Source organism: Lissotriton vulgaris, chromosome 1_1 (assembly GCF_964263255.1).
Source record: "Lissotriton vulgaris chromosome 1_1, aLisVul1.2, whole genome shotgun sequence".
NCBI classification, from domain to species: domain Eukaryota; kingdom Metazoa; phylum Chordata; class Amphibia; order Caudata; family Salamandridae; genus Lissotriton; species Lissotriton vulgaris.
Genome location: NC_141685.1, coordinates 58430562 through 58458176, shown reverse-complemented (window position 1 = coordinate 58458176; position 27615 = coordinate 58430562). Strand labels below are relative to the sequence as shown.

Below are 27615 nucleotides of genomic sequence, written 5' to 3'. Positions count from 1 at the left end.
TGCAGAAGCACATTATATGAAGATCAATGCCTCAAAAAGCAAAATTATGTGCATATTCGGCAAGACAAAATGCAGGTCTGAAAATTATAATTGGATATTAGGTGGACAGAAATTCGAGGTGGTCAAAACCTACACCTTCTTAGGAAAAATCATTGCTGCAAATATAAGTGAGACCACCCATATAGAGCACAACTCTCGTAAAACGCTAGCACATGGCATGGGATTGTGTTCCTTATACAATGCTACAGGGATGAGACACTTCACACTATTCCTAGATGTATTTAAAGCAAAGATACCTGCTACTCTCCTATACGGAATTGAATTAGTGGATTTAAAACACTAAGGATTTGTGCAAAAAATAGAAGGAAAGGTTCTAAGGAAAATCTCTTCTCTTAATACAGCCTGCTCTGTTACCTCATGCAGGCTGGAATTCGGACTGAGAAGCGGTTGGGTTCAGGGGTTGATTGCCCTCGTAAGATACCCTGTTTTTTGAGAGTAAGATCAACACTATATATGATAAAATCCTGAAAACCACCAGCACCAACTGTGGCAACCCTGTTCCCATTGCATCGCAACAGAAAAAATCATCATCTTTACTCTCCTTTCCTCCAGTGTCCAACACCGATCTCCCTCCTCAAACCAACCATATAAAATCTGGCTCCCCTAATGACCTCATACCAGCAAAAATGATGGCCCCTCTAAACTTCTTCCTAGGCCCATCTATACAAGCTATCATAAATCAATCCCTTAGTGAAGGACAGGTACCAACTGAATGGAAACAAGCAGTAGTTAATCCCATTCGGAAAAATACCACACTACCCTGGTCTGACCTATCAAATCTCAGACCAATCTCCCTCCTACCCTACCTCAGTAAACTTACAGAGAAGCATGTTAACACATACCTGTCGAAATACATCGAAGCAGCGGAAGGCCTGGACCCATCCCAATCTGGTTTTAGGCCCAATCACAGCACTGAATCAGCCCTCCTCTCCATGACCGACAACATCAGGATGTCACTGGACAGGGGGGAATCTGTGATTCTAGTGCTGTTAGATTTATCCGCTGCTTTCGACACGGTATCACATGAACTTCTCCTTGAAAGACTGAGTGATGCGGGAGTAGGAGGAACGGCTCTTTCATGGCTGCAAAGCTTTCTCTCTCGCCGCACCCAAGGGGTCAGACTGGGCTCTCACTCCTCTCCATCAAGAGTGTTAACTAAGGGAGTGCCACAGGGCTCATGCCTTAGCCCCACGCTTTTTAACATTTATGTGGCCCCCTTAGCAAATCTGATAAGATCTTTTGGATTCACTCCGGTGTCATACGCTGATGACACCCAACTTCTGTTCCCTTTTCAAACTCTCACGCCAGCAATTCTATCATCATTTGCTAATGGGATGCGAACAGTAGCACACTGGATGGCAAAAAAATTTCTTCAATGCAATGTGACCAAAACCGAGGTCATGTTGTTTGGAGTGGCGACTCTTCTTTGGTCCCCAGAATGGTGGCCTCTGGAGTTGGGTCCTGTACCTAACCCCAAACCTATAGCGAAAAACCTTGGCATCAAGCTAGACCAGGCGCTCCTGCTCAAAGAGCACACCACACAAGTGGCAGGTGCCTGCCTCCATGTGGTGGGGCTTTTGAGACGTGTCTTTCCATTTCTGCCAGATAACCATAGAAAGACCCCTATCCAAACTCTTATAATAGGCAGAATGGACTACTGCAATGGACTATACTTATCGGCGAATGAAGAACAACTAGACAAACTTCAGGTTGTCCAAAATACAGCAGCTAGACTGGCCCTCAATGCCCCCCCCCCCCCCCCAGAACGCCTTCCCGCCCTTTACTTCGCCAACTCCACTGGCTTCCTGTAAAGCAGCGCATCAAATTTAAAATCTGTAACATGATACACAGATGCTTGTATGGTACCAGCCCCAAATATCTAAAAGAAAAATTTGTACCATACATCCCTAGACGTACACTACGTTCTAGCAACCATCTGCTGCTACAGGTCCCAAAGATAAGAAGAGCCAGACTGGGAGGACGAGCCCTGTCTTACAAAGGACCCATACTCTGGAATTCCCTACCCACTGAACTGAAACAGATCAGGAATCCAGAACCATTTAGGAAGAAACTGAAAACCTACCTCTTTACCAGGCCATAGTTTTTCATCCTATCTCCCTCTTCAGCCTCAATTCACAAAGTAAACCGCCCAAAATTGCAAGCAACAGCGCAGAGATATCCCTTCGGGAATTGACTCAGGCGCTTTACAAGCAAATAAATAAATAAATAAATAAAGATGGGTGGCCTGTCTGGTTAGAGGTAAAACTGGTTCCCTACGAGAAGCTATTAAAAGAGAACTCTTGGGTGACCTCAATGAGTTCTCTTTATTAGTAAAAAACTTTAGAAAAGCAGTAAGTTTGTTAGAGCTGGATGCAAACACCTTGTTTTTACTTTATCCTGCGGAGCTCAAGGTGAAACTAAAAAGTGCATCCTGGGAACTGTGTTATAAATTGGATATGCTTGCCCAACCAAGGAAAAAAGAAAGACAATCTCTGTTAAATACATATATATTAAAGCAGCCCCAACAATATCTTACTTGGAATATTCCTCACAGAGTCCGTAGGTTATGGTTCCTCTTAAGACAAGATCTGCTCCCACTAAATTTCCTCCTTGCAAAGTGGTACGGTGTATCTCCTATGTGTAATCTCTGTCATAATGCTGTACAGGATCGTAACCATGTCTTGTTTGTGTGTACTGTACTACGCCCATTACGCCTCAAATGGTTAAAACCAATTTGTCTACAACTAGGAATTTTAAATGTAAAAACTTTTTTCCATGCTCTTTATTGTCCGCCAAATGTAATGTTTTGCTACAGAATTTTTAATTTTTTTAAAAGCTTTTTAGATATTTATTAATAATACATGGGGAGATGTTGATGATCACTCAACCAATGACAGGATATGTTACTTTACTTGTGCTCGTCTGTATGGTTTTTTTTTTTTCTTCTTGTTTTTTGGTATGTAAATTCTGTATATTGTGTACTTATTTTATGTGGCCCTCATTGAGAGCCAAAACATAATAAATTTTGATTTGATTTGATTTGATTTGACTATGGTAACATCCTTTATCTAGGCGCAACAACCAAGTGTATGCTCCGTCTGCAGGGAGTGCAGAATGCGGCAGCCCGCCTTATTTTGAGGCGTCCGAGAAGAGCATTGGCTAGGGAAACCCTGGCCGCGTTACACTGGCTCCCGATTAAAGAAAGAGTCACTTTCAAGGCACTTTGTGTCTGTCATCGGATCCTGCAGGGAAGGGCCCCTCAGTATCTGTCGGATGTCCTGACCCCCTATATCCCCACACGTCAGCTGAGGTCAGGTGGGGTAGGATTGGTGTGCGTACCCAACATTAAGAAAGCCAGGATGGCAGGTCGGTCCTTTCGTCTATTAGCGGCCAAGCAATGGAATGCTCTCCCGATGGAGCTCCGGATGGAGGCCCAGGAGAGATGCTTCAGGATAAAACTAAAAACGTTTCTCTTTCCCCAAGTTTAGTAGGGTGTGGGTAGTGGGCATCTGATTACTGACTAATTCTACCGCAGCGCGGGAACACACTTGCATAAGTGTAACCATTGCGCTTTATAAGTGGCCCTTTTATTATTATAGTTCTCTACAGAGCCTCACCAGCAAAGAAGGCTGCTGAAATTCAGGGTCTGAGGATGCCACCTAAAATCTTGATTTAAGGGTGTTACAAGGGAGTAAAAAGTAGTGGCCAATGGGCCACTTTCCAGGGGTGTCTACACCCTCTTATCATGCCCACCTCATGTGGGAAGGGGACATAGTCCTAGCCCTGATTGGATAAGTCCCACCATCTTCAAGATGGTAGGCACTACAAAGTGTACTTCACCTCACCTCCAGCACTTGAGGGATGGAGTTAACAGAGGGGGCGGGGGGCACACCTCCTATTCTATCTAAGGTTTCCCACCTGTCCTCGACCAAAAAGGGGGTGAGGACAGGAAGATCGCTTGCTCCGTCTAACAGGAGAGGCTGGGGTCGCGGAAAGGCCTTTGAAAATCCCTGCCACAGATGGCTCTGCCTGACTAGGGGGAGGTGTGAGCACCTCCACCCAGGAAAGGCATTGTTATTGACCTCAAAGTGCGCAGGCACTCTTTCCATGAGGACAGAACACTGTCTGGTGGTAGCAGGCTGGCTCAGGACAGTCGATGATCACACTAAGGATTGGTAGATCTTAGGGGCCCCTCTAAGGGGCACTCTGTGTGCAATTTTTAATAAATCGGCCACTGCAATTGGCACAGGTTTATTATGCTGAGATGTTTGGTACCAAATATCCCATAATTCAGTGAAACCTTCATGGAGTTGTGGAACTCGTAATGACAAGTGTGCAGCCAATGTACTTACTATAGAGCTTACCTGGTCACTTGCAATATCCCGGAATCGACAATGATATTGCTGGGGCATATCTGCTCAAGCAGATATGCCCTTGCAGGGGATATCCCTAAAGCAGCGTGCACTATAAGGCCTGCTAGAGGGGTGTCTTACCTATATCTCAGACAGTCCCTATGGGCATCGCATACAGGGATGAGAGGCATGTTGACTCTTCAGTTTTGTCTTCACCAAGACACACAGCTGCAGTGGCAGTATGTATGTATGTGCTTGGTGAGGGGTCCCTTAGCGTGGCATAATTTGTGCTACAGCCTTTAGAGACCCTCTTTAACAACAAAGCCCTTGGTCCCAGAGGTATCTTTTACAAGGGACTTATAAGTGAGCTAATGGGGTGACAATCGTGGAAACGACAGGTACACTTTAGGGAAGGAGATCGGGCTCAGGGGACCTGGTTGGCAGGGACCTTGTGCACTTACAGTAAATATTATATCATTTTCCAGGTAAAAAGTGAAGGCTAGCCATGTCCAAAACAGGCCCTTTCCTACATTGAGACATTTTTCCTAGGACAGCGAAAACTCTACAGCAGGTCTTGCTCACAGTCCTTATACTGTGACTGCCACTACTGAACATTAATCTTGAATTGTTAAAGCAGGGCCAGGATCTGGACAGGAGCCAATGAACAGGAGGGCAACTCAGCAGATAATAGAAGTCTTCTGTCTTCACACTCACTCAGAGAGAACAATCCCACCCCATGTATTGCATGACAAAGAGACCACAACCCTCAGAGAAACACTCACCTCTCAGATGGGATTCGTTAATAAAATGAACAAAACGGGTCCCTGGGGACCCTACTGATACACTGTTCCTACCAGTACTATAAATGCTTGGGGTCCCGCAGGTAAACCTAACTGTGGTACAAAGGCTTAGGGGCCCTACAGGTAAACCTTTCCTAACCCAGTGCTACAAATGCTATGTGCTCACTGCAGCAGGACTGGGCGTCTTAGGGGCACAATTAAGTTGCTTGGCATTTATCTACCCTTAGCTAAGCCACGTGATAAAGGCAGTAGATCAGGATGAATCTCCTCGATCAGAAGTAGCTCTCACTATCGAAAAGGTGAAGACCCTGGTATAACACAAACGCAGACTTGCGGTTAGGCTCTACCAGGACATGTTGTAAACTATTAATTTATGTATATGTAGGATTAGATTGCATTGCAAGTTAATTCTTATGTCACTATTTTCCGCACACAACATACAACATAGATTCCTCACATGCATACCCTGATGAAGGGAGAACCCCCAAAATGAACTGGGCAGACTGAATTTGAATTTACTTGCGGAACAGTGGATTTTGAAAGTGATTCTATGAGAATAAATATGCTTAAACTGGAATACAAGTGGATTTGCTTCCAAGGGAAGGAGACATTGATGCACTTTTACGGGTACAAGCTGTGGAGCAGGAGACACAGACCAGATCTAGTCTGGCGCTATATAAACAACTGTAGCCAAATACATCTCCCTTCTGGCACGCGATGAGTGGATTTCATAAATACTACAATGATGAATGAAAAATACACAGCATGCATAGACAAGGTCTGCTATGTAACATCTGGACTCCTGTAAACCTAAACAAACACCAGTAATCAGACACTAGGGACATCACGTGAAGCTCGTAAGATTTTCCTTTTGTTTGGTGTCTTGTTTTTGGAAGGTGGGTTTTTAGGATAAGCTATTTTTGGGTGCGTCTGGGGGTGGGGTGTGTATGGTAGCCCCTTTGGTAGACGATGGGATAGAGGATAAGGGGTGTCATGCCATCCCTTTATATATTTCTCCCCTCCTATATTCACAGTTCCCTTTTACCAGTTGTCCGCTTTGCTGTCATCAAGAAGTGGAGAGAAGGAAATCGGCAGGCGGCCCCTTTAAGCCGAAGCTAAGGATGTACATCAGAGGATACACACTTGAAAAAGGCGGGGGCGGCGAGCATGTCAGGTTGGTCAGTAGTTGGTACAGCTACACGCGGAACGGGAACGCGAGGCGGAGAAACCCTGGGGGGAAGACCGGAAAGACAGAGAAGGACTAACAGCCTTACGAGAGAGAGAATTGGAGCCCAGGGGAGGTCACAGCTTGTCGGCGAGCAGGACACCCGAACCTGGCGGAGGAGGGAAAGCCGAAGCAGATGACCAGACCTCACTGAAGGACGCGGAGTCACCACGCCATGGCCCCGGAGGGACGTGGCTCTTCCAGGTGCGTGGGCTTCTACGGGGTTTTTAGAAAGGGGCTGAGTAAGAGAGGGACGGGAGGGGAGGCTGACGGGTGAAAGGGACCCAGGGAAAAGGAAATAAGTGAGACGGAAACAAAGAGAAGAGCAGAAATCATCAGCTACTCTTTTTCTTTTGGTTGCTCCAACCTCTACCCCCTCCCTTCACATTTATGCATGGCTATTATTTATCCCTCACATCCTCCCTTGACTAAACCATAAAGTAAAAACACTTACCTGAGTCTTTTCCTTTTGTCCGAGGGACGACCGTGGCCGAGGCTCACCTAAGGGACTGAAGAGGAAGACCCTGTGGGAAAGAAGAATATAACAGAGACAATCAATCATTGTGATTTCCTGTAACACTAATAAAAAGTGCATACGAAGAAATTATTCAATGCAGTGTGCTCCCTCTTGACCGACTCTTCTACAACGGGGAGCTACATACTTTCCCTACAGGGAATGGGAGACAGAAACACAGAGACCAACAGACACACACAGACACACACACACGGGAAAGCATAGTAGGAAAATGCTATATACAGTTTTTATATGCTTGCATATGTACATTGTTTTATAAAGATGGTGGAACTATTTATTCTGTTCAATGTGCTTACTTTGCTAATTACTTTTATCTGCTTCTATTATCATTGCAGTTCGGACTGGACTGTTCCCATGAGGCACAGGGTCAAGACTGATTTGCATATGGCCACATCTAAACTGGGGTGGCATGGTGAGCAAAATAATGATGGATTTAACCCAGATCTCTTGACTGGGGGTGAATGTTTTGATTTGTTCTGCATTCCGTCCATCAATCTTGTGTCTTTTGCTCTATTATCATTGCAGCACATACATTCTATACAAGAATTACGATGGTTAAATTAATAATGAAAATGCTAATGATATGTTATTTTAATTTGATATTGCACATGAATGGCCACTAAACAGAAACTACTTTAAGGAGAAATTTAGGATTGGTACGTAGAACCACTCTATCGTTGTGAAGTTGAAAGAAGGGCTCTTGTATAGTTAATGCCTGAAGTTCATCAACTCTCCTTAGTGAGTTTATCGTTTTGAGGAAAGCAACTTTCCATGACAGGAATTGTAACTGGCATTTGTGCACTGGTTCAAAAGGCGGGCCCATTAGCCTTGGAAGAACTATGTTTAAGTTCCACTCTGGAGCAGGGGGAATACTTGGCGGTATAACCCTTTTTAATCCTTCCATGAAGACTTTAATCACTGGTACTCTGAAGAGAGATAGGTGTTGTTTATTATGCAAGTGTGCAGCTACGACTCCCAGGTGTAAACAAATGGATGTGTAAGTGAATCCACATTGCTGTAAATGCAACAGCTAACAAATTATATTCTGCACAAACGCATCTAGATGATTGATATTGTTGTTGTTACAATAGGCAACAAAACGTTCCATTTGCTGCATAACATGCTCTAGTAGTAGGCTTTCTAGCTTCCTTGAGAATATTCATACAGTCTGGTTGTAGTTGTAAATAACCAAACTCTATGACTTCAGGAGCCAAATCGCTAGGTTGGGTTCTCTGGGAATTGGATGTCTGATTTCTCCATGGCTCGGAGTGAGGAGACAAGGTGTGAGATGTAGCTTTTGATGTGGAACCACTGAGAGTTCTAGGGATGAGAGTACCAAGGTTGACAAGAACATGTGAGGGCTATTAAGATCAGTGAGGGACATTTGTCTGAGCTTCCGAACTATAAATGGAATTAGCAGGAGAGGCGGAAAAGCGTAAGCTAAAGCGTTTTCTCCATGTTAATTTCCATAGGAAATTTTGCGACAAGCTACAGCCCGAACTGCTGAACGGAATTACCTGAAATTTGGGAAAAAAAAGGTAGAGCTTGGTTCAGAACGCGACCTTTTTTAAAATGGTGTAAATCCGTTCAGTAGTTTTTGAGAAAATCAAGAAATAAGAGTAAAAAAAATCAATTTCCCATAGGAAAATTTGTGCAAGGCTACAGCCGAAACTACTGAACGGAATTAACCCAAATTTGGCAAAAAGGTAGTGCTTCGTCAGAAAGCGACCTTTTTAGGTCTCAACTGAGCCAGCGCATGCCCTGCACTGGCGAGACTTTAAGTAAGTGGGCTTCAGAAAATTCTACCACTGTGGCCTAGAGCTTGTGGTTACGCGCTCGGGCGTGCGCTCACGAGCAGAGGAGCTATCTGGCTTTCCTCTCTCCTCATGGGTCATCAGCTTTCAAAATACGAGAGCTTTCTTTCACATTTCTGAAGTTGATAGCTTCCTTTTCATTTGCCTATGTATCCCTACCTCTCTACCTCTACTCTACCTCTCTACCTCTACTCTACCTCTCTTCTACCCCTCTACCGCTCTTCTACCCTTCTACTTCTCCCGCTCTACCTCTCTTCATTCCTCTACCTCTCTTCTATCCCGCTACCTCTCGTCTATCCCTCTACCTCTCTTCTACCCCTCTACCGCTACTCTACCTCTCTTCTACCCCTCTACCTCTCTTCTTTCCCTCTACCTCTCCTCTACCCCTCTACCTCTCTTCTACTCTTCGATCGCTCTACCTCTCTTCTAGCCCTCTACCTCTCCTCTACTCCTCAACCTCTCTTCTACCCTTCTACCTCTACTCTACCTCTCTTCTACCCCTCTAACCCTCTTCTACCCCTTTAACCCTCTGCTACCCCTCTACTACCCCTCTAATATCCCTCTTCTACCCCTCTACACCACTTGTACCCCTCTACTACCCCTCTACCCTACTACCCCTCTAACCTACTACCTCTCTATTACCCCTCTACCTCTTCTATCATGTGTTCATGTTTCATTGACTTGTATTAGGAGAAAAGTGTGTAAAAATACATTGTGTAGCATTAGCATTATATACTCAAATTGCTTTAGGGTGGATGCTCTCGTCCATTGCAAAGACAATTGTCACTTGTTAGTTTGCTTGGCCTTTTGCTATTTTTGCATTAAATGTATTCAATGTAATCTGCCTGTTACTAAATGACTGACTTGAATTGTATCTTGCTGATGTGAGCTGCGGAATTGCTTGGTGTATTGTGTCTGCCACAATTTTGTTCCTCAATAAAGATTTTTGAAAACTTTTAAAAAAAAGAAAAAAATAATATTTTTTTGCATTAAATGTATGATAGATTTGTTGGCCTCCCGGTGGGGTGTGTTTTATTTTACATATCACAAGACATGACGAAGAAAATGACAGTCCAGTATACACATTCTTCATATAAATCAACTCAAAGTATACTGTTCTGGAGGTTCAGTCCCACAGACATCATCTCTAACTGAATGCAGGCACCCTAGGAAGCATGTGCTTTTCAAACCAGTTGCCCTCTGATGCGGCGTCCTCGCTATTGGATAAGTCAGTATGTCCTGAATTGTAGGAGGGTTACCGTATCTAGTGCACTCTGTTAGACAGCGCTCACCTGTAGTAGTAAGATGATACTAGGCACCTTCTCACCTATGCACGGTGCAGGGCTTTGAGTTACAGAGCTCCTCACGCTGTGGAGAAGATTAGGTCACATTTACCCATTTTCCCATATTTGGTCCTGATGAAATGCCAACAGATTGCTCCATGACTACACAGGGCATGAACAAAGTTGACCTGAAGTATAGACCCCAGCTTACCAGCAGGTCCATAGGTGATCGACACTTTCACACAGTGATAGGCGCCATTAGTTCCTCAATTTCTCTGCCACTGTTTTTAATCTCAACATGGACCAGGAAGATCACATTAACTATATTGCGGCAACTGGCCGATAGTTGATCTTATATTCATACTTTCACCAATCTCACATCTTATGACACAACATCCTCTGTCCTACTATGCTCATCCCAAGTACTTAATAAAAGATCTCCGACAAAGTGTCCTCTTGTGGTGCCCGCCAGGCATTGTAGCGCCCGCCTGGTGAGGAGTATAGCCCAATGATGAAGCATGTCACCTTTAGGTGAGTGAACGCAACTTGTCTTAAAAGCACATGATTCCTAGGGTGTCTGCGTTCAGTTACAGATAATGTCTCTGGGACTGAACCTCTGGAACAGTATACTGTGATTTGATTGCCCATCTGACCAACTGGCCATTTCCGCCTGCCCTTTCTTTGCTGCTCCGTGCTGCCCAGTGACCTGCTTGTTGTTTGTGGCTGCTTTCTTTGGCAGACTTCGCCCCATCTACATCGCGGAGTGCTGGACTGTCGGGACTGCAGTTCCCAGGAGGCAGCGCGCTCTCGCGACATTTCCACGGGCCAACGAGGATGAATTAGCGTCGGGGCTCCCGCGGCGCAGGACAAGGGCGGGCCCGTCAAAGGCCGGAGGAGGCCGGGCAGGGCCACCCCCCTTGAGTCTGAAAACAGGACAGCTCCCATAGGGACAGACGCTAGACCCAGAGTGGCAGTAAGTGAACCGCCGGATACACATAGTGGACACGTCCTCCAGTGAATGAGTGGAAGTAATAGTTGATTACATCAGTTTTAGCAGTTAGGGAGGCAGCGCCTTGTGCTCTGTGGACTCTATTTCATTTTTAGTGCCTTTCGTACTGTATGTAACGTAGGACCTGACCATAGTTCTATAGCACATCTGTGCTGTAACCGGTGGGAGTATCGAGCACCACTCAGTAAGCGGAAGGTGATTCCTGGGGTAGGGACGGGGTTAAGGGGACCCTTGATGCATTTCTTCAAAGAGCAGAATCACTATTAGTCCACGAAATTCAGCTCATAGAAAAAAGATTGTCGCTAGATACACTGCTAGAACATAAGCGATCATCAATGGGCCCCATAGCAAGGTCTAAAACACCAAGTAAAAGTATCCTCCAAGGTCAATCAAAGCAGGATAGAGGCAGCATCACTAGTGCTATGGCTCATGGTCCCCATATGACACAGGAGGGTAGCTCACTTATGTACCCTGATGACCCACTTATAACGGATTCTGACCCTGACCGGTCTCACATTAGTATTGAAGAGGTGGAGAAGAATTCCAGCGCGTCCACTCCAGTGTTTGACAGGCCAGAACAAGGGCCATCAGAGTTGGTAGCCTCTAGGGCCAACTCAGGTATGGGTACTGTCATGATCAGGACTACGAGGGGTGCTACCTCTTCTGGCGTGTAATAGCCATCAGAACCACAACTACCAGAAGGCTTAGCACGAGGGAGGAGCCCAAGTCTATTTAGGGGTCTGCCTCCCGGAGAACGTTGCACGTGATTTTGTTTGATTCTTCGGAGTTTCAAACCCTGGATTGTTTGCCTAGGTTGTGTTCAGACTTGGGCGTACTTTGATCGAGTTGTTGGGGCGTGCGGCGGCTGCCGCATGTACTGGAGTTTTCTGCATTTCATGAGCAGCCGGTAGGAAAGTTCCCGGCATGTTGAAACGGGGAAGGCTGCTAAATCCTGTGGCGGCGTTCCCACCTTTTGGTTCCCTCGGCCGAGAGAACCCGAGCAGGGACTTACTTGCTCTTCTTCTGAGCGTTCAGCGGCTGCTGAACGCGATACCGACACCGGCTGGTGTTGGAGTCTCTGCGAGGGAGAGACGGATTGGACTCGCTGCATCCACCGATCCATGAGTTGTTGTATCACTGGAACGTAGAGCTAGCGCGTTCTTGGAGAAAACGCTACAGGAACTTGTTTGTTGTATTAACACTGTTGCTTCTGATGATATTGGAACTGTGGGCAACATAAAACCTGGATCGTGGAATAGTGTACACTGGACTATGGATTTGCATAGTTACTTTTTGAGAAACTGTTAAAGACTCAATTGGTCGTTTTTTGGAGCACTCTTTTTCTTTGTACTTGGATTCACTTAGGGTATTTCGGATTTAGTTTGGTGATCCCAGGAAGGCTGGAAGGTGTGTGAGAAAATGCCTGGGACGAGTGTCTGGGAAGGGTGAAGCAGTGTAATCGATGCTTACTGTGTTTATTGCTTTCCAGAGTGGTGTATTTTACTGGGAAGAGGGCTTCCACACTACCTACCGGGAAGGAAAGGAAAGCTTAGCTAGTCCCCATGGTAGGTGGTGTTCTAGTGAGAAAATACTGAGAGTAGTAATCTGTACTAATGCCTGTTTGTTCTTCTTGATTTCTTCTCTCCTTACAGCCTCCTGTCCCGTTCCAGTCCTATCCTGGCCTTTTTTCCCTCACCTGATTTCCTTATTCTCTGTTAAGTTGAGTTTCAGAGGATAGGGCAGTCTGGAGGTGAACCCCTATATAGCATCGCCCTGATCCTGAGGATACGCGGTCGTGACAGAATCACGTACCCACGTATTAATATCCTCCTGGTCAGGGGGTTCTGTTAGGATGGCCACTCTAGACGATGTGTTACGTGCATTGGGGGTGGTACAACATGAATTAGAGGTTTCTAGAGCCGAAACGGCGGCTTTGAAGGAACGTTTGGATAACAGACACGAAACCCTTTTGATGCCAATACGGGGGGTTCTCCTATACAAGTCACTGTGTCTCCCCCTATACCGTTGGCCAGTCCCGAGAGATATTCAGGGGATCCTGCTACCATACAGACCTTTCTGACCCAGGTTGCCTTACATTTCTCCTGTAGACCTGCATCCTTTCCCACTCACATATCCCTGGTGGCGTTCGCAATCTCATATTTAACAGGGGACGCGGCCAGCTGGGCAGTGCCTTTAGTGAAATCGGATGATGTTTTGTTGTCTAACTGGGAAGCATTCCGTACTGAGTTTTAAAGGGTCTTTGATCGACGGGCCACCACCCTGAGTGCAGACAAGGAGTTATTGGGGTTACGTCAGGGTAAGAAGGAACTTGTCACCTATATGACTGCCTTCAATAGATTGGTGGTGGAGACCTTGTGGCCGGAGGCAAAAAACGATGGCCTTATATTATCAGGGCTTAAATGAAGATCTAAAAGACGTGATTGCTCAGATAGACCCCCAACCCAAGACCTGCATTGATTTGATCAATCTCACATTGAGATTGGATCATCGTATGTCTGACAGAGGCGGAGAACGTAGGAGAGGTGACAGATACGGAGCCGGACCACCCTCAGTAGGTCGGCCTAGCATAAAGGAAGTGGGATCTGAGCCCATGGAGTTAGGAGCGATTCGACCACCACTAACGAAAACTGAGAGGGAGAGTAGAAGAGCTATGGGGCTCTGCATGTATTGTGGAAAAAAGGGGCACTTCGTTCGGGACAGCACGATGAGACCCAAAAAGACTACTTATTTCCCCCCAGCGAAACAGCTAGCGGTAACCCAGGCGGTAGTCAGGGAAGTTGGAGATACAGATACAGAGGGTCAGTCTGTGGAAAGAAAGCCTTCGCTTGAGTGGAAGATCCCGTCTTTAGAGGTGCCCACATGTAAGAAGTCTGAGGCTCATATCTTGTTATCTATGTTCTTGAACACCAACCTTGTCATCAGTCATCAGGTAGTGTCTATGATTGACTCTGGTGCCACGGGTAATTTTATGGATCAGGGGTTGGTTGACAGGCTGGGTTTGGTGAAGGTACCTATTGAAAGACCAGAACTGGTGTTGGCGGTAGATGGCACACAGTTGAGGTCGGGCCCTGTTACAGCCCATACAGAGAGCATTGAGTTGGTTATGCCTAGGGGGGTAGGAAACCACAGAGAAAGGATCGTGTTGAACATCATCGAGGCTCCTCAGTACGAGTTAATACTGGGGATGCCAGACGTCGCCTTCCTAACAGAAACATGGATGAACACCACATCAGCCCCAGACATCAGCATTGCCATCCCGGAAGGCTACAAGATCATCCGTAAGGACCGCATCATCCAAACAGGAGGAGGCATCGCTATCGTCCATAAGAAATCCATCCGCATCTCAACCAGCTCAGAAGTCAATCTCGCTAACGCTGAACACCTTCACTTCCATATCCACATCGACCCCAAGACCAAACTCAGAGGCACCCTCCTCTACAGACCACCAGGACCCCGTGCACAATTCAGTGAGGACATCACGGACTTTATCACCCCACATGCCCTCCCCTCCGAGAATTACATTCTTTTGGGAGACCTCAACTTTCACCTGGAAAAGAACAACGACCGCAACACCACCACCCTTCTGGACAATCTCGCCAACCTCAGACTCAAACAACTTGTCACTACCCCCACCCACACCGCAGGTCACACACTCGACCCTATCTTCACCTCCAGCAAAAATGTCTCCTTCAGCCACACCACAGCTCTCCTTTGGACGGACCACAGCTGCGTTCACTTTACCTACAATAAGACCACAACCCACAACCATCCTCAACCCACTCTGCGAAGAAGCTGGAACAAAATCACCATCGACTAGATCTCCTCATCGCTTCTTCAAAACCCCCCCACCCACTCCTCAAACCCCGACCAAGCAGCCATTAACCTCACCCAATGGCTATCCAACAGCGCTGACATCCTAGCACCGTTGAAAAAACGTCATATCAAACTAGTCAGCAAGAAGGTCTCCTGGTTCAACGATGATCTTAAGAAATCTAAGAAACTCTGTCGCTCCCTCGAGAAGGCCTGGAAAAAAGACCCAAACACCAGCACCAAGGACGCCTTCAAAAACGCTACCCGTATACACCACCAACTGATCCGGAATGCCAAGAAAGCCGCTTTCAAGGACCGACTAGATAACAACGCCCACAACAGCAAGGAATTATTCAACATCGTCAAGGAATTTACCAACCCCTCAGCCAACTCCAACGACATCACCCCCTCTCAAGCCCTCTGCGACTCCCTAGCCTCATTCTTCCACAACAAGATCGCAGACATCCACAACAGCTTCGACAACCGACCCCAAGACCAACCCACCCAACCCTTTGCAGGATCCCCACCCCCCTTGAACATCCTCAATGACTGGAACCCAATCTCCACTGAGGACACCATCCGCCTGATGAACTCTATCCACTCAGGATCCCCCACAGACCCATGCCCTCACCACATCTTCAACAAAGCAGACTCCATTATAACACCGCACCTCCGAGACGTCATCAACTGCTCCCTCAACTCCGCCACCTTCCCGGAAAGTTGGAAACATGCCGAACTCAGCGCCCTTCTGAAGAAACCCACAGCTGACCCCACCGAACTCAAAAACTACCGCCCCATCTCGCTCCTCCCATTCCCGGCCAAAGTCATCGAGAAAGCTGTCAACAACCAGCTCGCCGCCTTCCTCGAAACCAACAAATCCCTCGACTCCTCACAGTCCGGCTTCCGTGCCAAACACAGCACTGAGACCGCACTCATCGCAGCTACAGACGACATTCGAACTCTGCTTGACAATGGAGACACAGTCGCCCTCATCCTCCTCGACCTCTCTGCAGCCTTTGACACAGTTTGTCATAGCACCTTAATACAACGCCTCAGAAACATCGGAATCCAAGGAAAAGGACTGGAATGGATCACCTCGTTCCTTGCCGGAAGAACTCAGAGAGTCCGCCTCCCACCATTCAAATCAGAAGCTACCGAAGTCATCTGCGGCGTGCCACAAGGATCTTCACTCAGTCCCACCCTCTTCAACGTATACATGAGCCCCCTCGCGGCCATCGCACGCCAACACAACCTCAACATCATCTCCTACGCTGATGACTTTCAACTGATATTATCACTCACCAAAGACCCTAACACCGCCAAAACCAACTTACATGAAGGAATGAAAGAAGTAGCCGAGTGGATGAAGCACAGCCGTCTAAAACTGAACTCAGACAAAACTGAAGTCCTTATCCTAGGTACCTCCCCCTCCGCCTGGGATGACTCTTGGTGGCCAGAGGCCCTTGGAAAAGCACCCATCCCGACGGACCACGCACGGAACTTAGGTGTCATCCTGGACTCCCCACTCTCTATGAACAGACAAGTCAACGCCGTCTCATCATCTTGCTTCAATATTCTTCGCATGCTCAAAAAAACATTTCGCTGGATCCCCACCGAAACTAGAAAAACGGTCACCCACGCACTGGTCACGAGCTTCCTAGACTACGGAAACACCCTATACGCCGGTTCCACCGCAAAACTCCAGACAAAACCCCAACGCATCCAGAACGCCTCAGCCAGACTCATACTAGACATCCCGCGTAAAGACCACATCTCTGGACACCTGAAAAACCTCCACTGGCTCCCCGTTAACAAGAGGATTACTTTCCGCCTCCTAACCCACGCACACAAAGCACTCTACGAACTTGGACCCGAATGCCTCAACTCACGACTTTCCTTCTACACCCCCTCCCGCCAGCTACGATCCTCCAACCAAGCCCTTGCAAATGTACCTCGCATCAACAAAACCACCATGGGAGGCAGATCCTTCTCCTACCTGGCTGCTAAAACCGGGAACTCACTTCCCACTCACCTTCGCCTCACTCAGAACCACCTAACATTCAGAAAGCAACTTAAAACCTGGATATTCGACAAGTAATTCCCCACCCTTCCTCAAGCGCCTTGAGACCCTCTGGGTATGTAGCGCGCTATATAAATCACTTGACTTGACTTGACTTGACGTTTCGAGTCCGTGGAATGTGAAGAGAGCTGCTTGTACTCCTCCACAGCCTATGTGTCCTCGTTAGCCGAAAGGTTCAACATCGCTACAGCGGTGGAGACAGACGTGGCATTGCCCTCCTTATAACATCGTTTTCAGGACGTCTTTAGTGAAGTGAAGGCGGAGACCTTACCCCCGCATCGGGATTACGACTGCCAAATTGACTTAGTGGAGGGGGCGGTGGTGCCGTCGTGCAGAGTGTATGCTCTTTCTGTGTCAGAAACGGAACATCTGAGGAATTACATCGAGCGCTTTAGCAAGCTGGGATTTATACGCCCTTCACGCTCCCCTGCTGCCTCGCCACTTTTCTTCATAGCTAAAGCCAATAAAGAACTGAGGGCTTGTATAGACTATAGGCAATTGAATAAAGTGACAGTGCGGAACAGGTATCCGCTCCCTCTCATTTCGGTCCTTTTGGATCAGGTCAGGGAGGCAGGGATCTATACACGTCTGGACCTCAGAGGGGCCTATCATCTGGGGAGGATCAGGGCTGGCGATGAGTGGAAGACAGCGTTTAAAACCTGTTTTGGTCTTTATGAGTACCTGGTAATGCCGTTTGGGCTATGTAATGCCCCGGCGGCATTCCAGTTCTTCATAAATGACATCATGAAGGAGTATCTGGACAGGTTTGTTATCATCTATATTGATGACCTGTTGATATACTCAGTGACGCCAGCTCAAAATGTGGGCCATGTGTTGTTGATTTTGCAGAAACTACAGGAACATCAATTGTTCTGCAAACTGAGCAAGTGCGAGTTTGGTGTTGAGGAGGTGGAGTTTTTGGGGGTGATTCTTAACCCTAAGGGTTTCAGAATGGCTGATAGAAAAGTGACGGCAGTGTTGGAGTGGCCGGTTCCATCAAGTGTATGTGACATCCAGTGCTTCCTGGTTTCTCGAATTATTATAGGAGATTTGTCTCGCATTTTTCACAGCTGGTTTCTCCTATTACCCACTTGCTACGAAAGGGGGTACCTTTTTTGTGGACACAAGAGGCCACGGAGGCATTCGAACAGTTAAAGGTGGCGTTCAATTCTGCTCCAGTTTTGAAGCACCCCCAGTTGGATGTACCCTTCATAGTTGAGGCGGATGCCTCCGACGTAGCAGTGGGGGCAGTATTGTCACAGCGTGATCCTGTAACAGGATTGCCGCAACCTGTTGCCTTTCTTTCGAAAAAACTGAATCCGGCAGAAGCTAATTATACCATCGCCGAGAAGGAATTGTTGGCAGTGAAGAAAGCGTTTCAGGAGTGGAGGCACTACCTGTGGGGGGGACAGCATCCAGTGACGGTGTATTCTGATCACCGCAATCTAGTGTATTTGAAGACGGCCAGACACCTGTCACAACGGCAAATACGTGGATGCTGTTTTTCGCCGAATATGAGTTCACCATCACCTTCCGACCGGGGGTGGAAAATAGAAAAGCCGACTCCCTGTCCAGGTGTTTGAATACTGATGGTGACGAGCAGGTGGCTCTTCGTCCTATACTATCGCCAGAGGCGGTGGTGTGTTCGATCCAGGTGGGACAGTTTCTGGAAGTGGTGGCCAAGCAGCGTACGCTGCAACAATGGGAACAATGGGCGGCTGTGTCAAATCATCGGTCCCTTAAACACGGTTTGCCCATGGTGCAGAACAGACTGTTCCTTCCAATCCATGCACTTCGCTTACAGGCCTTCAACTGGTGTCATAATGCGTTGATGGCTGGTCATCAAGGACATCAAAAGACCGTGCATGAGGTTCGAAGACATTTCTGGTGGGATGGTCTGGTACAGGATGTAAAACAGTGGGTGAACCAGTGTGAAACCTGCGCAAGAGCCAAGAACACTCCATCGAAGCCAGCAGGGCTTCTCATGCCATTGCCGACTCCATTGAGGCCGTGGCAGGTCATCAGTTTGGATTTTGTAGTGGGGTTGCCAATGGATAAAGGGAATGACGCCATACTGGTTGTGGTGGATAGTTTCACCAAAATGGGACATTTCATCCCCTGCAGGAAACTTCCTTCCGCTTCTCAAACAGCCCAGCTGTTGTTAACTCAAGTGGTTCGTCTTTCTTGGGGTTCCGCAAGTCATCATTTCAAACAGGGGTCCGCAGTTCGTGGCCAGGTTTTGGCATACTTGGTGTAAAGCTCTAAACATCTCGGCGGCCCTGCCGCCCAGCTTCCATCCTCAATCCGATGGTCAGACAGAGAGACTAAATCAAACTCTGAAAAAATATCTTCGCTGCTATGCGGATGAGGCGGCGGACTCTTGGGTGTCTCTGTTGTGGCTAGCGGAATTGTCCTATAACAACGCATGGCACTGTTCTACAGGGGAGACACCCTTCAGGGCAAATTCTGGGTTCAATGTTAACATCTTACCGGTAACCATCCCTAGTGACGTAGCCAATCATCCAACAGTGGCCAGTCAAGTGAGGGCGCTTTTGCGTATCCATCGGAAGGTACAGGCCTCGTTGGAGAAAGCGAGCGTGTCTTACAAGAAATGGGAGGATAAACATCGGAGGGGGGGACCTGAGTACAAGGTTGGTGATAGAAAATGGCTCTCAACAAAAAACATCCGCTTCCGTTTTCGGAGCGTTTTTCATCCACGCTACATCGGGCCATACACGGTGGTGAGACGGGTGAATCCGGTGGCCAACAAGTTAAAGTTTCCTGCTTCATTACGGATTCACCCTGTCTTCCATTGCAGTTTATTGAAACCAGCCCTGGGGGCTCGAGTAAAAGCTGTTCCTCCTGTGTTGCGGGATGGGAACCTGGAATATGAAGTACGTAAGATCTTGGACTCTCGCTTCAGGCAGGGTAGGTTGTGGTTTCTTGTGTCCTGGAAGGGGTATGCGGCAGAGGATGACTCATGGGAACCCAGTTCTGGGGTGCACGCGCCTCTTGCTGTTCGTCGCTTCTTTGCCAGTCATCCGGGGAAGCCTGGAGCAAGTAGGCGCTGGTAAGGAGGAATATTCTGTCATGATCTGGACTACAAGGGGTGCTACCTCTTCTGGCGTGTAATAGCCATCAGAACCACAACTACCAGAAGGCTTAGCACGAGGGAGGAGCCCAAGTCTATTTAGGTGTCTTCCTCCCGGAGAACGTTGTACGTGCTTTTGTCTGATTCTTCGGAGTTTCGAACCCTGGATTGTTTGCCTAGGTTGTGTTCAGACTTGGGCGTACTTTGATCGAGTTGTTGGGGCGTGCGGCGGCTGCTGCGTGTCCTGGAGTTTTCTGCATTTCCTGAGCAGCCGGTAGGAAAGTTCCCGGCGTGTTGAAACGGGGAAGGCTGCTAAATCCTGTGGCGGCGTTCCCACCTTTTGGTTCCCTCGGCCGAGAGAACCCGAGCAGTGACTTACTTGCTCTCCTGAGCGTTCAGCGGCTGTTGAACGCAATACCGACACCGGCTGGTGTTGGAGTCTCTGCGAGGGAGAGACAGATTGGACTCGCTGCATCCACCGATCCGTGAGTTGTTGTATCACTGGAACGTAGAGCTTGCGCGTTCTTGGAGAAAACGCTACAGGAACTTGTTTGTTGTATTAACACTGTTGCTTCTGATGATATTTGAACTGTGGGCAACATAAAACCTGGATCGTGGAATAGTGTACACTGGACTATGGATTTGCATAGTTACTTTTTGAGAAACTGTTAAAGACTCAATTGGTCGTTTTTTGGAGCACTCTTTTTCTTTGCACTTGGATTCACTTAGGGTATTTCGGATTTAGTTTGGTGATCCCAGGAAGGCTGGAAGGTGTGTGAGTAAATGCCTGGGACGAGTGTCTGGGAAGGGTGAAGCAGTGTAATCGATGCTTACTGTGTTTATTGCTTTCCAGAGTGGTGTATTTTACTTGGAAGAGGGCTTCCACACTACCTACCGGGAAGGAAAGGAAAGCTTAGCTAGTCCCCATGGTAGGTTGTGTTCTAGTTAGAAAATACTAAGAGTAGTTAGATTGTAATCTGTACTAATGCCTGTTTGTTCTTCTTGAATACTTCTCTCCTTACAGCCTCCTGTCCCGTTCCAGTCCTATCCTGGCCTTTTTTCCCTCACCTGATTTCCTTATTCTCTGTTAAGTTGAGTTTCAGAGGATAGGGCAGTCTGGAGGTGGACCCCTATATAGCATCGCCCTGATCCTGAGGATACGCGGTCCTGACAGGTACCATAGTAAGAGGGGCGGAGAAGTGATCACAAGATCAAAAGGTGCAATAAAAGACACATCTACTACGCAGTTGGTATCACCTCTAGCTGACGCAAGGACCCGGGACACACGATTGGGGGGAGGGGGCCGATTGTTTCAAAGCCAAAATTAAAACAGAAGGGTGAGGTAAAGATCAGCAGAGTGAACACTGCCGTGGGACCCATTTGTAGCACGCAATGTTCAAACTGTGGGAAGATGGGGAGCGGACAAGGAATGGAAGATCTATTAAGGTCAAACTTAGAGCTCCTTTTTCCACCCATTTGGGACCGGTGCTCGAGAAAATTAAGGTTATTGAGGAAAAACTATCTCGGCTATGCGATCAGGGGAATAGTGTGCCAGGTAGAATTAGGGGACCGGAGGAGGGGGGAGCAGAAGCCTCATCAGACTCAAAGCCCACAACTAGTTATGAGGGTCAAGGACGGGGGCACAGCGAAGGTGGGCGGTTGGGCAAAGACAGTGAGGGCACTAACAAGGGTGCCTTGGCGGGTAAAACGAGTGGGACAACTCTAAGCATAAACAGAATGGGGCCACCTAATACAGTTTGTCCTGACACAGCCCAGAGGGGCTTGGAGGGAAGAAGGGCAATAGTTAGTGATGAGGAGTTAACAATAGCGCACGCTGTGCAGAGCACTAGGGGTTTACCGGCATTGGATCTCCCCCCAGCCTCAAGCCCCTATACAGTGGCCCTTGTAGGGGTTCCTACTAACGGGGATGAGAGGGAGGAATCCCCGTGCACTCTAATTAACAAGACAGCACATTGGCTAGTCAAAAACACGGGTTTCAATATCACACAACACAGACATATTCTGATGGCAAGGAGGGTGGTTGGATCGGAAGTAGCAGAAACAGCTTTGCGGGTGATTGTGTGATTTTGAATTTCAGATATCCAGAGTTAGTCAATGAACTCCTCCATAGTCAATCCAGGGGTCAATACCAAGGGGATGGAGGGTCCAGTATCAGACTGCTGCCCTTGGCTTCTTTCTATAGGGATATGGCCCGTAGGAATATGCAAGGTGACCATAGGAGGAATAGGATTGAATCAGATGGGAGGGGGCAGCTAGTTTCACTCATTAACCGATTTGCACCTCTCCACTGTGCTTCATCCCTAAATGAAATAGATTGACTGGTGGGGGGGTTGAAAGACGAGAATAGCACGAAGGGGGAGGGGTCACCCATAATAGGAGACAATGAAGGTCCAGGGCGCACACAGTCAGATGATTCCAATCCCAATGTGAGAGTTATAGAGCCCGGTGGGAGAAATGTGGAGAAAGATGCAGGAAATTTGGGTGAAGTTCCTGTAATGCCCACTAACCCTACAACTGTCACGGCAGGCAGTCAAATAGTGGGAGAGATTAAGATCATATCCTGGAATGTAGCGGGCTTCGCCTCAAAAATCAATACTGGCTAACATATAGTAAGAAACATCAAATAATCCTCCTACAAGAAACATGGGAGGTACATAGTAACACCCAGGCAATAGAAGGCTACAAAATGTTTTTCGTCCCAGCACCGGGGAGGGCAAAGGGGGGGTCTGACTATTTATGTCGATCTCAGACTCTCAGGAAGGTGGAGTGAACTTAGATGGGCCTCGGACTGCACACTGGGACACACATATCGTAATAAGGGTTTTAATTTAACTGTTGTAAATTTCTATAATGCCATTACTACAGGACAAACTCTCCAAAGCCTAAATGAATTAGGGGCTCGGCTGGCAGGAATGGAGGAGCAAGGGGTACTGTGCCCCCAGCTAGTATTAGCAGGGGCTTTCAATTGTCACCCATGCCCCTTCCTAAGAATGAATGAGGGGAACTGGTCGGCTTGCCCGATTGTAGAGGGGTGGCACCTGAATCACACAAGGGAAGGAGGAGCGCTGAATAAGATCCTGGGCAGGCATGCCCTAACATTGGAGAGTTGATTGGTGGGGAGGGCAATAGCACGTCACCCCTACTTTCAAAGGCAGGGCGAAGGGCACTATAATTGATTTTATTTTCGTTACACCCATGTTAACCTCTTCACTGCTAATGACAAGGGTAATTCGTCATGCACTGCCCATTCATTTCAATGGAAATCTCATTAAATGTACCTAATGACCCTTAGCAGCCAAGTGGTTAAAGTGTCAGGTTACAAAGTTTGAGATAGAGGTTAGCATTTTCAGCGACTATAACCCGCTTCTCCTGTGCATCATAGATCCAAATGCGGTTCTTATATCACAACATGGGGGGGCGGAGATTTGATTAAAGCCACTGACCAAGGTAGGAGACTAAGGTGGGTCAACACGGACAGTGAGGCATTTTACAGAATCTTACTGACGCAGGCTGAGTCCAATGTTTGGAAGTGTTTGGACTTGGAGGTTGAGGGGGCAGACCTAATCAAGGCATTTGAGGGAGCGGCCAAACAAATAGATGGCTTACTTAGGGGCAGGAAGATCAACAAGGAACACAGTGCACCAAGGTGGCTCGATCATGACTGCACCCTCACCTTGAGGGATCTGAAATCGGCTCTGAAATGCGTACCTAGGGACAGAGGGAAGGTATCAAGCTGCAGGGCTAGGTACAATAAAACACTAAGATGCCGCAGAACCGCATTGCAGAACCAAGCATGGAAAAACTTGAGAGAAGCGGCTGAGACAAAGGAATTGACTGCTTTTTGGAGAGTTGTTAATGAACCATGCTTTCAGGATTCAAATAAACCCAAGCTGGCCTGCCACATCCTCCCAGAAACCTGGCTTGAGCATTACAAGGGCCTGTATAACCATGGGAGCAATGAGAACTGGAAAGTGTGAACCCACCCCAGATTACCTTTTCCTTGGGAAAAATAAAGGCGGGGATTGAGGGGCTAACCCGCAATAAGGCACCAGGACCTGATGGGATTCCACCAGATCTCCTCTTAAGACAGAAAGAACTCAGGGTGCCCATACCCCCCAGAGTAATAAATACCGCAGTGAAAACAATGATGCCAATATCCTGGTCTACGGCCACAATAGTCACCATATTTAAAAAAGGGGACAGAAATATCCCTCAATGCTATAGGCCTATTTCATTAATTGATGTTACCGTGAAAGTGCTAGGTAGGGCCATTCTTAACTGATTGATTGATTGGGCGGAGGAACATAAGATCATTACGGATACCCAGTATGGGTTTAGGTACGGCCGCTCCACCACAGATCAATGCCTTAATTTATATCTCCTGGCAGCCAAGTACACCGTAGCCAGTGAGGGGACGGTGTACATGGCTTTCATGGACCTCACCGCGGCATTTGATCGGGTAAATCGGAAGAAATTGTGGGGACTATTGGGGACCTTGGGAGTTGACCCTGGTCTGGTAAATATATTACGGACACTGCATCAGAATACTTCTGCCCAGGTCAGATATGATAAGGAGGGAAAAGTCACAGACCACGTCCCATGCTCACGGGGAGTGAGGCAGGGATGTATTTTGGCCCCCTTCCTCTTTACTTTATATATAAATGGTTTGACCCAGGCGCTGGTAGCTCTAGGGGTGGACTGCCCGCAGATAGGTAGGAGAGGGATACCGGTGTTACTGTATGCAGATGACGCGGTACTCTTGACCCGCACTGCGCGTGGACTGCAGCGCCTCATAGATGGCTTTGTCCATTTTATGGATAGCTTAGATTTGTCACCGAACCTCACCAAATCATATGTTATGGAGGTAGGGAAGGACCATCCAGCAAAACTAAGTATACAATAGGCACACAGGGACTGGAAAAGGTCAAGTCATTTTCATATCTGGGGATCATGTTTGACAGTCGCCATAGTTTTAAAGCCCTTGTGGAGGAGAAATGCAATAAACTAATTAACTCAACAGGGGTAACTATGAATTTTGCAAAGAGGCGAGGCCGATGGGCTCAGGAACAAATCCTGAACCTCTACAGTTCTGTAAGCTGTGCCAAAGTTTTATATGGGAGTGAGGTCTGGGGCTTTATAGACCCGCTTAAGTTACAAACAGAAGAAAACAAATATTTGAGGTGGGTACTGAAAGTCCCACAAAGCACATCCTCCTACGTGGTTCATGAGGATCTGGGTATAACCCATCTGTGCGATAGGCTGCAATGGAAGCCCCTCGCATGCTGGATTAAGGTATGGACAAACCCAGAGGCGGTGTTAAGTCAACAAATAATATCAGACTGCATTGCACGGGCACTGGGTTACAATATTCCTTGGAGTAGACACATCAAGGAAAACCTGTTAGCCATGGGTTGTGTTGAATATTTTACCCACCCGACCAAATTGCTATCTAAGGATAAGGGCTGTATTCAGGAAGAATTTTTAAACAGAGCCAAGTCAAATAGGGAAGCAAGAGAGCTGACTAAGCCATCAGTAGGAACTCATCAGTTAACAAAGTTGTGCCTGGGCGTGGAACCTTATTTGTGTCTTATTTACAATCCTCAAGACAGATTTCTCATGACCCGTTTCAGGCTAGATTTGTTACACCATACTTTGGCGGTTTCAGCAGGGTATACACAGCATTTGGAGAGTAAGGGCTCCTGTGGCTGCGACCAACGGTCTCCACAGGATGCGCTCCATTTGGTCCTACTGTGCCCATTTTACGTTTACCCTTGGCGACTATTTTTAAAAGGTATTTTAAGGAAGGCCAAGTTCAAACAAGTTAAGGTGGCCCTACTGTTTCTGAAATTGTCAGTAGAACCTTTAACGCTTTTCTGTGTAGTACATTTTCTAAGATTAGCGATGAAACTCAGAAACAGTAGAAGCGAGGAATAATGGTCCTGTGTGTTCAATATTTGCTCTGATTTGCACTATACTATGGATGAAACATTTTTAACCGGGTACCTCCTTGTCATTTCTAAAAGATGATCCCCGTGCCGAATCATTTATATTTTATGTATTGATGTTAAACAGGTTTTTAGTATGATTTTTATAATGTATGAGATATTGTTTTTTTAACACTGTACTTTTATGGTATTAGTTTATGCCGAATAAAGTATATTTTGAATTGACTTGATTGTGTTTTATTTTAACAAATGTACAAAGCAGATATTGGTGCTTGCTTGTTTCACAAAAATTATCGGATACCTGCCTCGGAGCGCACTTCTTACAGACGCGTATGGGGGTATCATGTTGCTGCTACAAGGTCCTTACCTGTGTGAGTTATCGGGAACGATGCAGGGGGCAGACACAAACCAGCCACACATGGAGATCAATGACAAATACTGAAGAATTAACTGAGCTTCCAAGCTGATGACCATTACTTAATTGACCTTGAAAATAAAAGACATGTTTTTAGTATCCTGGTGACTCATGACCATAAAAAACAAAGGTTATGAATTCAATATTGTGTCAAATTCTTAAAAAATGGAATTGGATGTGCTGAATCGGAAGTTGTCCCAGGTCATGCGTGACACCTTCCACCACTATTGCTTATGGGACTAGTAGTTTTGTTTTTCTCATTAAAAGGATGGGCTCTAAAGTCCCAGTGTTCTAAGCGATGTTGGTCAAAATCAGAGGCCTGACGGAGGATGAAGCATGACATGGCTCTGCTTAGCAGTGAGATGAATGACAGTTCCCCAGCCCTTCCATTCTTTGACAGACAGAGGCTCGTTGGCTGTTCATATTTGTTTGCAACGCCAAAAAAGCTTTTATTGTAGCTTCTGTCAACTGAAGAGATAAAACCCCTGGGCATGTTTAATTAACTACTGACAAACATGAACAATCAAGAACATGAGTTTCTGGAAAACTATCAAGCACCCAATCAGAATCAGCCGCCCTTCACACCCAGGAATTCTTGAGGCTTGGCTTTGGAGAGGATGAATTGCACGTGGTATAAGCAGTGGCGGTTGGTACATAGGGGTGAATAGGGCGTTGCCCCACTAGCCTCGGGAGTCGGGACGGGGAGGAAGACAAGAGAGACACGTACCACACGCAAGCAATGCAGCAGCGTCAAATCAATGAACTGCTCACTGCCCCGTGTGTCGCAAATTAAATTCAGTCAGTCTGACTCTGACTGTTTTGGTTTTTTTTGTCAAGGAATGGACGATGATGAGGGCACAGCAGGTCAGAGATCTCCTGCGCATGTGCTGGCCGGGGCGAGGAATATTGCTCGCCCTGGAAGCACATGCGAAAAGAGTGATGTCACCATGAAGGGAGTGGCATAATAAAGGCAAAAAAGGCCTGGTTTCAAATGGGTACAAAAGGGGGTGGTGATAGACGGAGCATCTGAACCAATCAAACAGTCACACCCAGTCAACAGATCTGGATTTAATCCATCACCGTTCTTTAGCCCACTCTGCCACCCCAGTTCAGACATGGCCATATGCAAATCAGTCTGACCCTGTGCCTCATGG

General features: G+C 47.1%; 1 protein-coding gene across 1 annotated transcript in view; it reads right to left on the bottom strand.

The window, feature by feature from the left end:
* The window catches only part of LOC147737248 (uncharacterized), a 91940-nt gene extending 65402 nt beyond the window's left edge, over positions 1–26538 (bottom strand). The window contains exons 1-2 of the mRNA XM_086921622.1: positions 26414–26538; positions 6892–6961 (exon numbers count right to left, since the gene is read on the bottom strand). The gene's annotated coding sequence lies outside the window, so the exon portion shown is untranslated. The remainder of the gene's footprint in view (positions 1–6891; positions 6962–26413) is intronic.
* Positions 26539–27615: the final 1077 nt, after the last annotated feature.